Source organism: Callithrix jacchus, chromosome 12 (genome assembly GCF_049354715.1).
Source record: "Callithrix jacchus isolate 240 chromosome 12, calJac240_pri, whole genome shotgun sequence".
In the NCBI taxonomy this organism is placed as follows: Eukaryota; Metazoa; Chordata; class Mammalia; order Primates; family Cebidae; genus Callithrix; species Callithrix jacchus.
Window position 1 is genome coordinate 12835899 of NC_133513.1, and position 12667 is coordinate 12848565.

At 46.8% G+C, this 12667-nt stretch overlaps 1 protein-coding gene across 1 annotated transcript in view; it reads right to left on the reverse strand.

Annotated features, from left to right (window-relative positions):
• The window catches only part of TEKT5 (tektin 5), a 68968-nt gene that overhangs the window by 29518 nt on the left and 26783 nt on the right, over nucleotides 1-12667 (reverse strand). The gene's annotated exons all lie outside the window — the stretch shown is intronic.

Sequence of the window (12667 nt, forward strand, 5' to 3'; positions counted from 1 at the left end):
TTTTTAAAGATTCGAAGATTCATGCAGTTGTGTTCTTTGCTGAGTTATACCTCACTTTCAAAAATAAAAAGTTTTAGTAAGGCAACTGCAGAGAAAACAAATCAATGTATTTACATTCCAAAGAAGAAAACAATGAAAGGCCTGTATGCTCATTACCAGTGTATGGGAGCATAAAGGTGAAAGGCAAATGGGTGAAGTTTGGGGAGGAAAGATTTACATAGGTACAGGGTTTTCTTTTGGAGTGATGAAAATCGAACTGGATAGAGGTGGTAGTTACCTTTTATGAATACTAAAAGGTGGTGAATTGTTCACTTTAAAGTAATTTATGTTATGTGAATTCTACCTTAATAAAGAAATAAACTCACTGGGCACAGTGGCTCATGCCTGTAATCCCAGCACTTTGAGAGGCTGAGGTGGGTGGACCATGAGGTCAGGAGTTCGATACCAGCCTGGCCAATATGGTGAAACCCAGTCTCTACTAAAAGTATAAAAATTAGCTGGGTGTAGTGGCGCACCTGTAATTCCAACTACTTGGGAGGCTGAGGCAGGAGAATCGCTTGAACTCAGGGGACGGGGGTTGCAGTGAGCCGAGATCGCACCACTGACTCCAGCCTGGGAGACAGAGCGAGACTCCATCTAAAAAATAAATAAATAAGCCCGAACCCAGGAGGCGGAGGTTGCGGTGAGCCGAGATCGCGCCATTGCACTCCAGCCTGGGTAACAAGAGCGAAACTCTGTCTCAAAAAAAAAAAAAAAAAGACAGTGTGGTAAAAATAAATAAGTAAAACTAAGGAAAAATCTCATTTTAGTCTTCACCACCCCCAAGACCTATTACTATTTTAATCTAAAAGGAATCCACCTTCAGAAGCATTTAACTCAATTCCCTGGACATCACAGGCAACACTCCGAGACGTTAGGCAGTGTGAAGAGGTCACAGCTAGAGAGAGGAAGATCACCAGGCCTCCAGTATGGGCTCCAACTTAATACCCCCAACCCCAGCCCAGCCCCCATCAACCCACTTATTCTAGTGTAAAGGGTCAAGATCGGGTTGCCTGTGTGATGGAAAAGAGCTCTCAGTCTTTTGAATGTGGCTCAGAAAGAAAGCCAGCCCAAGGCAGGGGGCAGGTGGCTCTTTGGGCAGAACAAAGGTTTTCATGTTAAGTAACTCCTCCCACCTCACCCCTACCTGATGACAAAATTCTGTGCAGGTCATCCTGGAGGTAGAAACCCTAGGCTGGAAGTCAGGAGGCCTAGGTTCCCATCTCGGCCCTAACAGAAACTAACTGTGGAGTCCAGACCCACACTCAGAACCTCTGACTGCTCTGAGCTTCTACCTCCTCATCCAAGAAATAAAGACTGGCCAGGTAATGTCCTCTATTAATTCCACCCTCTAACTCCCACACATGCCCAGAGCCACTTCCTTCAAAAGCCAGTCTGAGAATGTTATGAGCAGGAGTGCATGGCTGTGTGTGTGTTGTTTTTAATTTGTTTGAAGACAGAGTTTCATTCTATTGCCCAGGCTGGAATGCAGTGGCAAGATCTTGGCTCACTATAACCTCCACCTCCTGGGTTCAATCGATTCTCCTGCCTCAGCCTCCAGAGTAGCTGGAACTATAGGCCCATGCCACCACACGTGGCTAATTTTTGTATTTTTAGTAGAGATGGGGTTTCGCCATGTTGGCCAGGCTGGTCTCAACCTCCCAACCTCAAGTGATCCACCCACTGTAGCCACCCAAAGTGCTGGGACTCCAGGTGTGAGCCATCATGCCCAGCCATGTTTTGTTTTTAATTCTTCAAGTCCATCCCCTTTAAATTGCTACAAGTCCCAATACACAGCCTTAGGATCTCTGTTAAAACTACTCAACTTGGCCACTGTAGCACAAAAGCAGCTGCAGAAAAAGTGAGTCTGTATTAGGTTGGCTGTGCTCCAATAAAACTATTTACAAACAATAGTTAGGGGGGTGGGGATTTGGCCCTTGGGGCTTCCAGTTTGCAACCCTTGCTATAAGCCATCCCGGGGGAAATCATGGTTGTCAAAGCTGCCCATCCCATGCAAATCTGCTGCTCCTCTGGGGTTTCTGTGTTTGGAGAACAATTTCTCCAGTGCCTAGGTACTCAAAGTGTGGTCCATGGACCAGCAGCTTTGGACTTGAAGAGCTTGCTGGAAACCCAGGCCCCACCCCAGATCTCAGAACAGAATCTACATTTTTACAAACTCCGAAGCCATTCATATGCACTTTAATAAGTGAGGAAGAAGATCCTTAATCCTCTTAAGTTTATAAGAGCCCTTCCCCCTAGACTTCCACAGTGCATTTCAATAGGAGAAGTAAAGGCTGGCAGACCAGGGCGGGCGCCATCCTTATCCTTAATGGTACTTCTGCAGATCGCAGGCATGGTGTGGAGGAATCTTTCTGGAAGGTACTGTGTTTGCTTAAACATGATCAAACCCCCACCTAAGTCACATACCCCACGCCTACTTCATGGATCAAGACCTTTTCACATGTAATTTCTAGAGCTGTCAGTCTTTAAAGGCAAGGAGAGCTTGGGTGATAGGCACGTATGCCGCCGCAGCTCCCGGCCAAATAAATCACTTCCTTCCCGCTTTGGTGTTAGAGAGGTTTGCTTGCAGCCTTTCCAGAGATACGCAGATATGTCTGGCTGCCATTTGGAGGATGGACAGAGGGGCCAATCTGGACAAGAAGAGAGACAGGAGGGCTCATACGCAGGCAGTGTCAACAACTGCAGAAGAAATGAGGTCACCAGGGAATCCAAAAGGTGAAGTAGGAAGGACTTCAGAACTTACAGAATGTGCAAAGTGAGGAGAGGCCAGGGGTATTTGTATTCTAGCGTGCCCACCACACTGCAGTTCAGAGGGACCTTCTAGCAGAGAGGCTGCGGAACCACTAGCCACTGCCAAGCATATGGCTCTGGCAAATCACCAAACCTCTTTGAGCCTCAGTTTCCCCATGTGTATGAAGGAGATGATAATAGCACCTATCCCAGAAGGTGACTTCTAGGATGGATTTAGGTTACCCGTGTAATGTGTTCAGCACTGTGGCTAGCGCGAAGCAAGCCCTCCAGAGCCCTGGGTCCCTCAGCCTCCACACTGTCTATCCTACCATCTGCCTAGCCATCTACCTAACTGCTATCTTTTTCCTTTCTCTCTTTTAAAATTAAACCTTAATGCTAGCAGATGAGTGTTTCTTAGCCTCAGCACTATTGACATTTGAGGCTGGGTGATTCTCCAACAGTGGGGACTGTCCTGTGCACTGTGGGATATTTGGCAGTATCCCTAGCCTCTGCTCACTGGATGCCAATCACCACTAGCATGCACCCCCGTTTGTGACAACTAAATGTCTCCACACATTGTCAAATGCCCCTGGGGGAAATGGGTGGCAAAATCACCTTGCTTTCGAACTCCTGCTGTAGACGTTGATAGTTATCAACACCTATTCTTGTTATCATTAGGCTGGGTGGAGAACTGTCCCTATTAACCTGAAGCCCAGAATCTAGAACAGGACTTGTGGAGTCCTAATAAGTTAGCAACAAGGAGGGAGTCCCAGGGTGGGGAGAAAAATTGTTCTGAGAGATGGTTAACACAAACAATTCACTTGCACAGCATTCTGTTCCCAAATACTTTGTTCTGCACACAGCCCCAGCAGCACGATCCTGTAAACTTCCTTCCAGCTCCTGCCTCTTTGCAGACAGCGCCTTCTGTGCTGTGCTGCCCATTGCTTTCTTGCAACGAATCCTTGTACTTTCTCCAATACATCTGCCTTTCTTTACCCATGACTGTCTTGGTAGATTATTTACCATCCACAACACTGGCCCCAGCCAATTATACCCATGACAAAACCACCTGGAGTCAAATCTCAGCTCTGCCATTTCCTAGGTGGAATGGTTAGTGGTGGGGACTTAAGGCAAATCACTTTTTGTCACCAGTCCTCGGTTTCCTCATCTGTAAAATAGGTCTAATATTAACCCCTTCTTCATAAGCGGGAAAGATAAGCTCACCTAAATAAAGCACTCAGTAAGGCTAATATGTCTTTTTTGTTATAGTAAGTTATTTTCTTCTTTCTCCTTCTGCCTGCAGCAGGATGGAAAACTCAATTATGATCACCCACTCTCAACCCCTGTAGAGGAGAAGCTGGAAGCAAATCTCCACTCCACCCACCCTCCCACCCACTCACCCTCAACTCTGCACCCAGGATGTGGAAAGGGTTGAGGTCAGCACTGGAAATGGTCTCTGGCCATGCATGGAGTGTGAAAGGCTATCAGGTCTGCCTCAGATAAAACCAACCTCAGCTCAGTGGAAGAGTGTGCTGATATTCCTGCCTGGACTAGAAATCTACCCAACAGCTCTGAAAGCAGAGCTATGTTTGGCAGGGTTGTTTGCCATGTAAAACTATCTGCCTGTGTCTTGTGACAGTGGAGAAAGCCTCTAAGGCCAAGGAATTATTTTTGATGTGGAAGGAAAAAAATGGATTTAGCAGTTCCAGCCGGCTTTAGGATTCTGGATGTTTTGTGCAGCCTTGCAAATTTATTGTTTTCCAAACTGCATGAAGCCAAGGAGTTTCCAAGGAGATGCTTGGCTCAGTGCAGATCCCCAGCTTAGGAAGCGGGAGGCAGCTTGGAATTCTTTTTAATTTTTAAAATTATTTATTTATTTATTTATTTATTTCCATGGAATCCTTTTCTGGTCAAATGGTGGAAGAATTTCAAGTTCAGCCAAATTCAGGAACAAGGAGAGAGAGAAGAGAGACGCACCTCGGAGGGACCCAGCCAGGGATTCGGAACATGAACCCCCCAGAGCTGGGACTCTCAACCATCAGCACTCCTGACATTTGGGCCCGGATATGTCTCAGCTGTGGGGTCTGTCCTGTGCATTGGGGCAGAGGACTCCTGTGCACTTAGCACAGCATCTCTGGTTTCCACTCACTAGATATGAGTAGCATTCTCCGCCACCAACAGTTGCACTAACCAAAAATGCCTCCAGATATTGGCAAATGCCAATGGGGTGCAAATTCACCCTGGTCGGGAACTGCTGCTCCAGGAGACAAATGAGCAGGCTCTGCTCACAGCTGTTTTGGTCAAGTGGTGGCCCAGTTGCTTGCAGAAAATGTAAGGCCAGCACATGCATCAGCTGTTGAGAGGCTGTCTTAGGTCAGGGGTCCTGAAAGTCCCAAATGGGGTTAGAAACAGGTAGAAGCTTCCTTGCCTGAGAGACCAATGTGCTCTTTAAAAAATTCATGGTAATTCACCATCTCAGGCCTTTGAGGGTCTCCTTCTTAACACTTATTACCATTTTAAATTAATTGTGTGTTTGCTTATTTATTTTTTTTTTACTCTATTTCTCCATCTAGAAAATAAGCCCCCTGAGGGCAGGGATCTTGTCTGTTGTTCACTGTTGTATTCCCAGTGCCTAACTCAGTCTAGCACATAGGATGGGCTAAGTATGTATCTGCTGCAGGGAGACAAGGAAGAGGGAGGGAGGGAACAACAGCCATTTGTTACAAGTCTACACCTGGAAGATATACTGTGGGAAGTAAAAAGCTTCCTTTTTAAAATTTCCTTTCTTGTTAAAGAGTAAGTGTGCTAATAACTTTGTTAAGCCCTATCCTATGTAGCTGTTAGACATGCCATGCTTACAGGCACGTAGTGCATTCCTTGTCCTTGTACTTTAACCAAGATATCTGTGCTAAACGTGCTCACAGCCATGTCTCAGCTCTCCATTGCTTTTACCTGTTTTTAAAAGTTTGAACTCGTTAGCCAATCAGGTTTTAATTTAAACTGTAAAGTCTGGCTCCAGCCAATGAAGATCAAACACAGCAGTAAGAACAACCCCAAATGCACAAGAAATCAATGTGTGTGTTTTCCTTTGTTCATTGTACTCTCATGGCAGAATGGCTAGCAAGGGTACCCTTCCTGCAGTGCAGAAAGTAAAAATTGCGTTGCTAAAAAATCATTTGTCTCAGTGCCAATTTTTCTTTGCAGCACCAAGCATCTGTTTCAAACACATAGCTAGAGGGCCTGTCAAAACTGAGATCGCTGAACCCCACTTGCAGATTTTCTGATTCAGTGGTTCCCGGACGGAGCCTGAGAACGTGCATTTCTAACAAATTCCCAGGTAATGCTGATGCTGATGGTCCAAGGCCCACTGGTCTGAAGACCTAACTTTTGGTGTTCAGTCCTGGGCTATGCCTTAGAGTCATCTGGGGAGCTTTAAAAAAGAGAGGCCACACCCTAGCCAATTAAGTCAGAATCCCTAAAGGTGAGACCCAGGCTCTGAGAGATTCCAGGGTGGCACAAAGGCTGATTGCTGATCACCAGCACCTTCTCATTTGTTCCTCTCAGCTGGTAGGATTGTTCCTTTTTTTAAAAAAAACTAAGGTTTCACCATGTTGGCCAGGCTGGTCTTGAACTCCTGACCTCGGGTGATCTGCCTGCCTCGGCCTCCCAAAGTGCTGAGATTACAGGCATGAGCCACCATGCCCGGAGGATTGTTCCTTTCTTATGGATTGAGAAACAGATTCAGAAGGTTTAGCTACTCCCCCAAGACCCCTTAGTCATACCAAAATTCAAACCAGGTGCTAGGTTCTTTTACTTTGTCGTCCCTCCCACTTCAGCAGGTCAGAAAGCAGACCATAGCTTTGTACTGTTTCCACAGCTAATGCTCCTTGATCACTTACAAAGAAATGGGCACAGCTGCTATTATTCCCACAACTGCTTCTCATTTAACAGAGGAAAAAAACTGAGGCACAAATAGTCAGGGCAACCTAACTTTGATCACCCAGCCAGGAAGTGCTTGAGCCAGAATTGAGCCCAGCCCTCTGCACTGCACTGTGGGGCTCACCTGTGGGGATGCAGAAGGTAGAGATGGCTGGACCGAGGAAGAGGCCAGCAGATGTGAAAGCTGGGCGCAAAGGGGAGGCTGGCCAGCAGCTCCACGCCAGCAAGCAGACGAGGACGCAAAGGTGGACGAGTCATGACGGAAAAAATTAGAGGACTGCTGTGGCATAACAGTACCTCAGAGATGCCGCTGCAACCCTCTGCCTTGACCGGGCTGCACCTTATATTCTTCTCATCTCACCAGGAACCAATCCCAGTGATTGCTCTGCCCAGGGCTTCTAGGCAAAGCATGATTGGCTGTCACCATTTGAAGCCAGCCACAGGAGGAAGTACTAACGTCCCTGAGTATAGGTGGTGTTCACAAAATGAGCTCAAAACAACCTCATTGGTCCTGCCCTCTCCTGTGCTCGCTCTCCATCTTCTGTCTGGTCCCTCCAACTTTCTGCATCTGTCAGTTACCTCTCTGGCTCTGGACCTTGACTCCATTTTCCCGATTCCAGCAGCTCCTCTCCCATTTGGCATGGTGTTTCCATGAACTGATAACCAGTGATGCAGTCCCCCGTTCTGGCACGGCTCTCAGAATTTCCCACTTGATGTACCCAAGTTTTACGTTTCTCAATAAAGTAAAAAAAATCTCCATAAAAAAAGGAGTCCCAGGGATCCCTCATGGTGACTCTGTCTAGGCACACACCACCCACCTACCATGATGAGACCTGAGCCCACGTAACACTGTAAAGAGCTTTTGATTTGTGCTGGTGCTAAGGTGGGCAACAGGTAGAAACCTAACTATGCATATGGCCCTGCGCCTTTTCCCGAAAGCTACAGCCTGAGACAGCTGGAAACCCACAGATAGCAGGGCCTCTCAAAGCCATATTCACAGATAGCCCGGGACCTACAGGAAAGTAGTCTTAAACAGATCAGGAGGCTGGGCATGGTGGCTCAGGCCTGTAATCCCAGCACCTTGGAGAGGCTGAGGCTGGTGGACCTCGGAGTTCAAGACCAGCCTGGCCAACATGGTGAAACCTCGTCTCTACTAAAAATACAAAAATTAGCAAGACGTGGTGGTATGCACCTGTAATCCCAGCTACTCCGGAGCCTGAGGCAGGAGAATCGCTTGAACTCTGGAGGCAGAGGTTTCAGTGAGCTAAGATCGTGCCACTGCATTCCAGCCTGTGCAACAGAGGGAGACTCTGTCTCAAAAACAAAAGAAAAACAGATCAGGGGATGGCATTTAGGGGTGTGGATACCCTGAAGAACCACTGTGTTCACCAAGCCACAGGGAGTAGGTACAGTCCTATAACTACTCAGTTTTTATACACCCAGATTCGTCCTCTCTTCTGGAAACTTGTAGTTTATAAAAGGACAATCGGCCTCTTTAGGCAGCAGTCCATGAGTTCAGGACTCATGCCGATCTGAAGAATTCTGGAGGTCTTCTACCTCCTAAAACCCTCCCTCTTTGTCCTCAGTGGTACCTGGAATTTCTCAGCTTCAGCACTGCTGACATTTGGGGCCAATCGTTCTTTGCTGTGGGGAGCTGTCCTATGCCATGCAGGATGTTTAGCAGTATCCCTGGCAGCCACCCAGGAGATGCCAGCAGCACCCCCTCAACCAGCTGTAGCAACCAAAAATGCCTCTGAACATTTCGAATGTCCTCTAGGGGACACAACTGTCTTCGGCTGACAACCACTGCATTGAAGAATTACTCAGGCCACAGCCTCTAAGAAAACGCAGACTGCAGAGAGAGGGGAACGCCTGCACAGGAATGAACAGAGCCATTGATTACTGAGTGTCTGCATGGGCGGGTCATGCAGCTTCCCTTATGAAGCCAGGGATGGGGTGTTGTTCTGAAGCCAACACAAGGCATGAAAATTGTGTGTGGTCAAAAGTGTCCTTGAAATCTGGTCATCCCTGCATCAGGACACATGACTGTTTCCTTAGTTGAATACTCACGTGGGTAAGTTTCGTGAGTATGTTTTCCTAGAACATGGCAGTCACTTTCACGTCACAGTTGCCCGTATGAACTGTCTACACTGAGCAGGGGTAACTATTCTGCCAGGGATTCCAATGAAATGAACTAAACTTCATTCAGCTTAACGCTGCTTCCCTACTTTTTTATTTTTTTTTGAGACAGAGTCTCACTCTGTCACACAGGCTGGAGTGCAGTGGCACAATCTCAGCTCACTGCAAACTCGGCCTCCTGGACTCAAGCGATCCTCCCACTTCAGCATCCCAAGTAGCTGGGACTACAGGCACATGCCACCACGCCCAGCTAATTTTTTTTTTAATTTTTATTTTTAAAGACAGTGTTTCACCATGTTGGTCAGGCTGGTCTTGAACTCCTGACCTCAGGTGATCTGCCCACCTTGGCCTCCAAAGTGCTTGGATTACACGCGTGAGCCACCACGCCCGGCTGAGCTAATTTTTATATTTTTTTGTAGAGATGAGATCTCACTATGTTGCCCAGGCTGGTCTCAAACTCCTGGGCTCAAGTGATCCTCCTACCTCACCCTCCCAAAGTGCTGGGATTACAGGTGTGAGCCACAATGCCTGGCCTCCTTCCCTACATATCTTAGAGGTCTCTCCCATACACAGCGAACTGTAACCTAATTGGATGTGTGAACAGCCTGGAACCGACTCCTGTACAATCACAGAATTTCAGCCAATCGCAGGTGACCAACTGTTCAAATCATGTTCAGACAAGGCAAACAAACACTGAGCAGTAACCAATCTGGCTCTTTCTGTACCTGACTTCCATCTTCTTCTGTGCGTCCATTTCCTTTTTCTGTCTGTAAATATTATCTGACCACGCGGCAGCCTCTGGGTTGCTCTGAACCTATTCTGGTTCAGGGGGTTGCCCAATTCATGAACCATTCTTTGCTCAATTAAATTCTGTTAAATTTAATCGGCCTTAAGTTTTTCTTCTAACGTTCTCAAATTTCAGGTACTGGACAGCATTGTTTTATTTCCCAGATCCACATACCATCTACATAATCAATATTTTCCTTCAAATCAGCCTGTTTCAGCCTTTAATATATGTATTTGAAATAAAATCTTTAAATTATATCCACAAGTGGAAAGCCAGTATCATTTTCCACTAACAGAGGATACCATAACAATAGGGAAAATGGAAAAAATAAGTTAATAATTCTTTTTTTTTTTTTTTTTTTTTTTTAGAATGGAGACTTGCTCTGTCAGCCAGGCTGGAGTGCAGTGGCACAATCTCAGCTCACTGCAACCTCTGCCTCCCAGGTTCAAGTGATTCTCCTGCCTCAGCCTCCCAAGTAGCTGGAACTACAGGCATGTACCACCATGCCCAGCTAATTTTTGTATTTTTATTAGAGACAGGGTTTCGCCATATTGGCCAGGCTGATCTCAAACTCCTGACCTCAGGTGAGCTGCCTGCCTCAGTTTCCCAAAGTGCTGGGATTACAGGTGTGAGCCACCATGCCAGGCTGGAAAAAGAAGTTACTAATTCTATCTAGGTTCTATTGCTTTCCAATGCTTCTAAGCCTGAGGCCTGATGCCTCTGTTAGAAAGGAAGATGGGCAAAGGAAGGAGACGTGTTAAAGAGAGGTCAGCATCATGTTAAGTCTTGCTCCGCAACACCATCGGAAAAGAGAGAGACGTTCTCTCCAGGATGCAGTGGTGTTTCATGAGAAGGGTAGCACAGGGCCAGCTGCCGGCTCCACTTCCCCAGAGCTGGGCCGGTTTTAGAAACTAGCCATCAGTAGCTTGGCTGCAGGCCCCGGAGCTGGAAGGAATCGGTTGCAAAGCACAAAAGCATTTCCCACTGCACAATGGGTTCCAGACCTCCTTGGACAAACAGAGGGGTTGGCAGCAGGCACGCAAGGCCTCAGATCACCAGCAGGGGCCCTCACCCCTCAGACGCCAGGCCTTCCTGAGAAGGAGTGGTTTTGCTGATGCTAATCATGGCTGATTGGGAGTCAAAACCCCAAAGAAACTTCAGAATGAAAGCAAAGCCCTTCGTTAAAATTCATAGCCCTTCTCTGTTCTGTTCAAGCTCTTCCTAAACCTGGCTGTTTTGTTTATCTGCCTCTGAATTTCCTGTGATACATATTTTACTGTGTAGTAAAAATACAAAGAAAAGTTAGCTGGGCATGGTGGTGCATGCCTGTAATCCCAGCTACTTGGGAGGCTGAGGCAGGAGAATCACTTGAACCCGGGAGGCGGAGCTTGTAGTGAGCCAAGATCGTGCCATTGCACTCCAGCCTGGGTGATAAGAGTGTAACTCTGTCTCGAAAAAAAAACCAAAACACAAAAAACAGGTGAAGGGATCAGTAAATAGTGATCTCTCCATACAGTGTGTGCAGTGTGGTATACTCATCCAATACATACTTCTCAGCAATAAGAAGAAATCAGCTATGCAACTCAAAATAATTACATGGAGGGGAAGAAGCCAAAGTTTTAAAAAGAGTACCTGCAAGTATGTCTCAATTTATTTATTTACTTATTTGAGATGGAGTTTCGCTCTTGTTACCCAGGCTGGAGTGCAATGGCGCGATCTTCGCTCACTGCAACCTCCGCCTCCTGGGATCAGGCAATTCTCCTGCCTCAGCCTCCAGAGTAACTGGGATTACAGACACACGCCACCATGCCCAGCTAGTTTTTTTTTATATTTTTAGTAGAGACGGGGTTTCACCATGTTGACCAGGATGGTCTCGATCTCTTGACCTCGTGATCCACCCACCTCGGCCTCCCAAAGTGCTGGGATTACAGGCTTGAGCCACCGTGCCTGGCCGTATGTCTCCATTTATATACAATTCCAGAAAAATGCAAACAAATCTATAGTGACAGAAGACAGATCAGGGCTTACGTGGGAATTGGGAGGAGGAGCAGGAGACAGATATGACACAGGGCCAAAGGAACTCGTGGGGCAATACTTACGGTCACTGCCTTGATTGAAATTATGGCTTTGGCTGGGTGTGGTGGCTCACACCTATAATCCCAGAACTTTGGGAGGCTGAGGTGGGCGGATCCCAAGTCAAGACATGGAGACCATACTGGCCAACATGGTGAAAACCCGTCTCTACTAAAAATACAAAATTTAGCTGGATGTGCCTGTAGTCCCAGCTACTGGAGAGGCTGAGGCAAGAGAATTTCTTGAACCTGGGAGGTGGAGGTTGCAGTGAGCCAAGACTGCAACACTGCACTCCAGCCTAGGTGGCAGAGGAAGAATCCATGTCAAAAATAAATAAATAAATAAAAAGAAAATAAAGAAATGATGACTTCATGACTTACAGATGTCAAAACTTCTCAAACTGTACACTCAAACTATGTGCAACTATTTATGCATTAAATATAAATAAAACTGTTAAAAGAAAAATGTGAAGGTCAAACAATATGTGGGCCAAGTTCAACATCCTCTGATTCAAACCACTCAATCTACATTTACCCAGAAGTCACAGTGCACCAGGAATCATGTGAGGGGCTGGGGTTGCAGAAGGGAGGGGTGCTGAGGAATTCCATGAGACCAGCAGGGCACATCCAGCTGGGTCACGGTGAGACGGTGACCCTCAGGTACTGACAGGCATTTCCCAAACGGAGCCTGTCACCTGCTCTCCATGGCTAACCTCTTAAGGTTTCCTTTTTTTTTTTTTTGAGACTGAGTTTCGCTTTTGTTACCCAGACTGGAGTGCAATGGCACGATCTCCACTCACTGCAACCTCTGCCTTCTGGGTTCAAGCAATTCTCCTGCCTCAGCCTCCCGAGTAGCTGGGACTACAGGTGCGCACCACCATGCCCAGCTAATTTTTGTATTTTTGTAGAGACGGGGTTTCACCTTGTTGACCAGGATGGT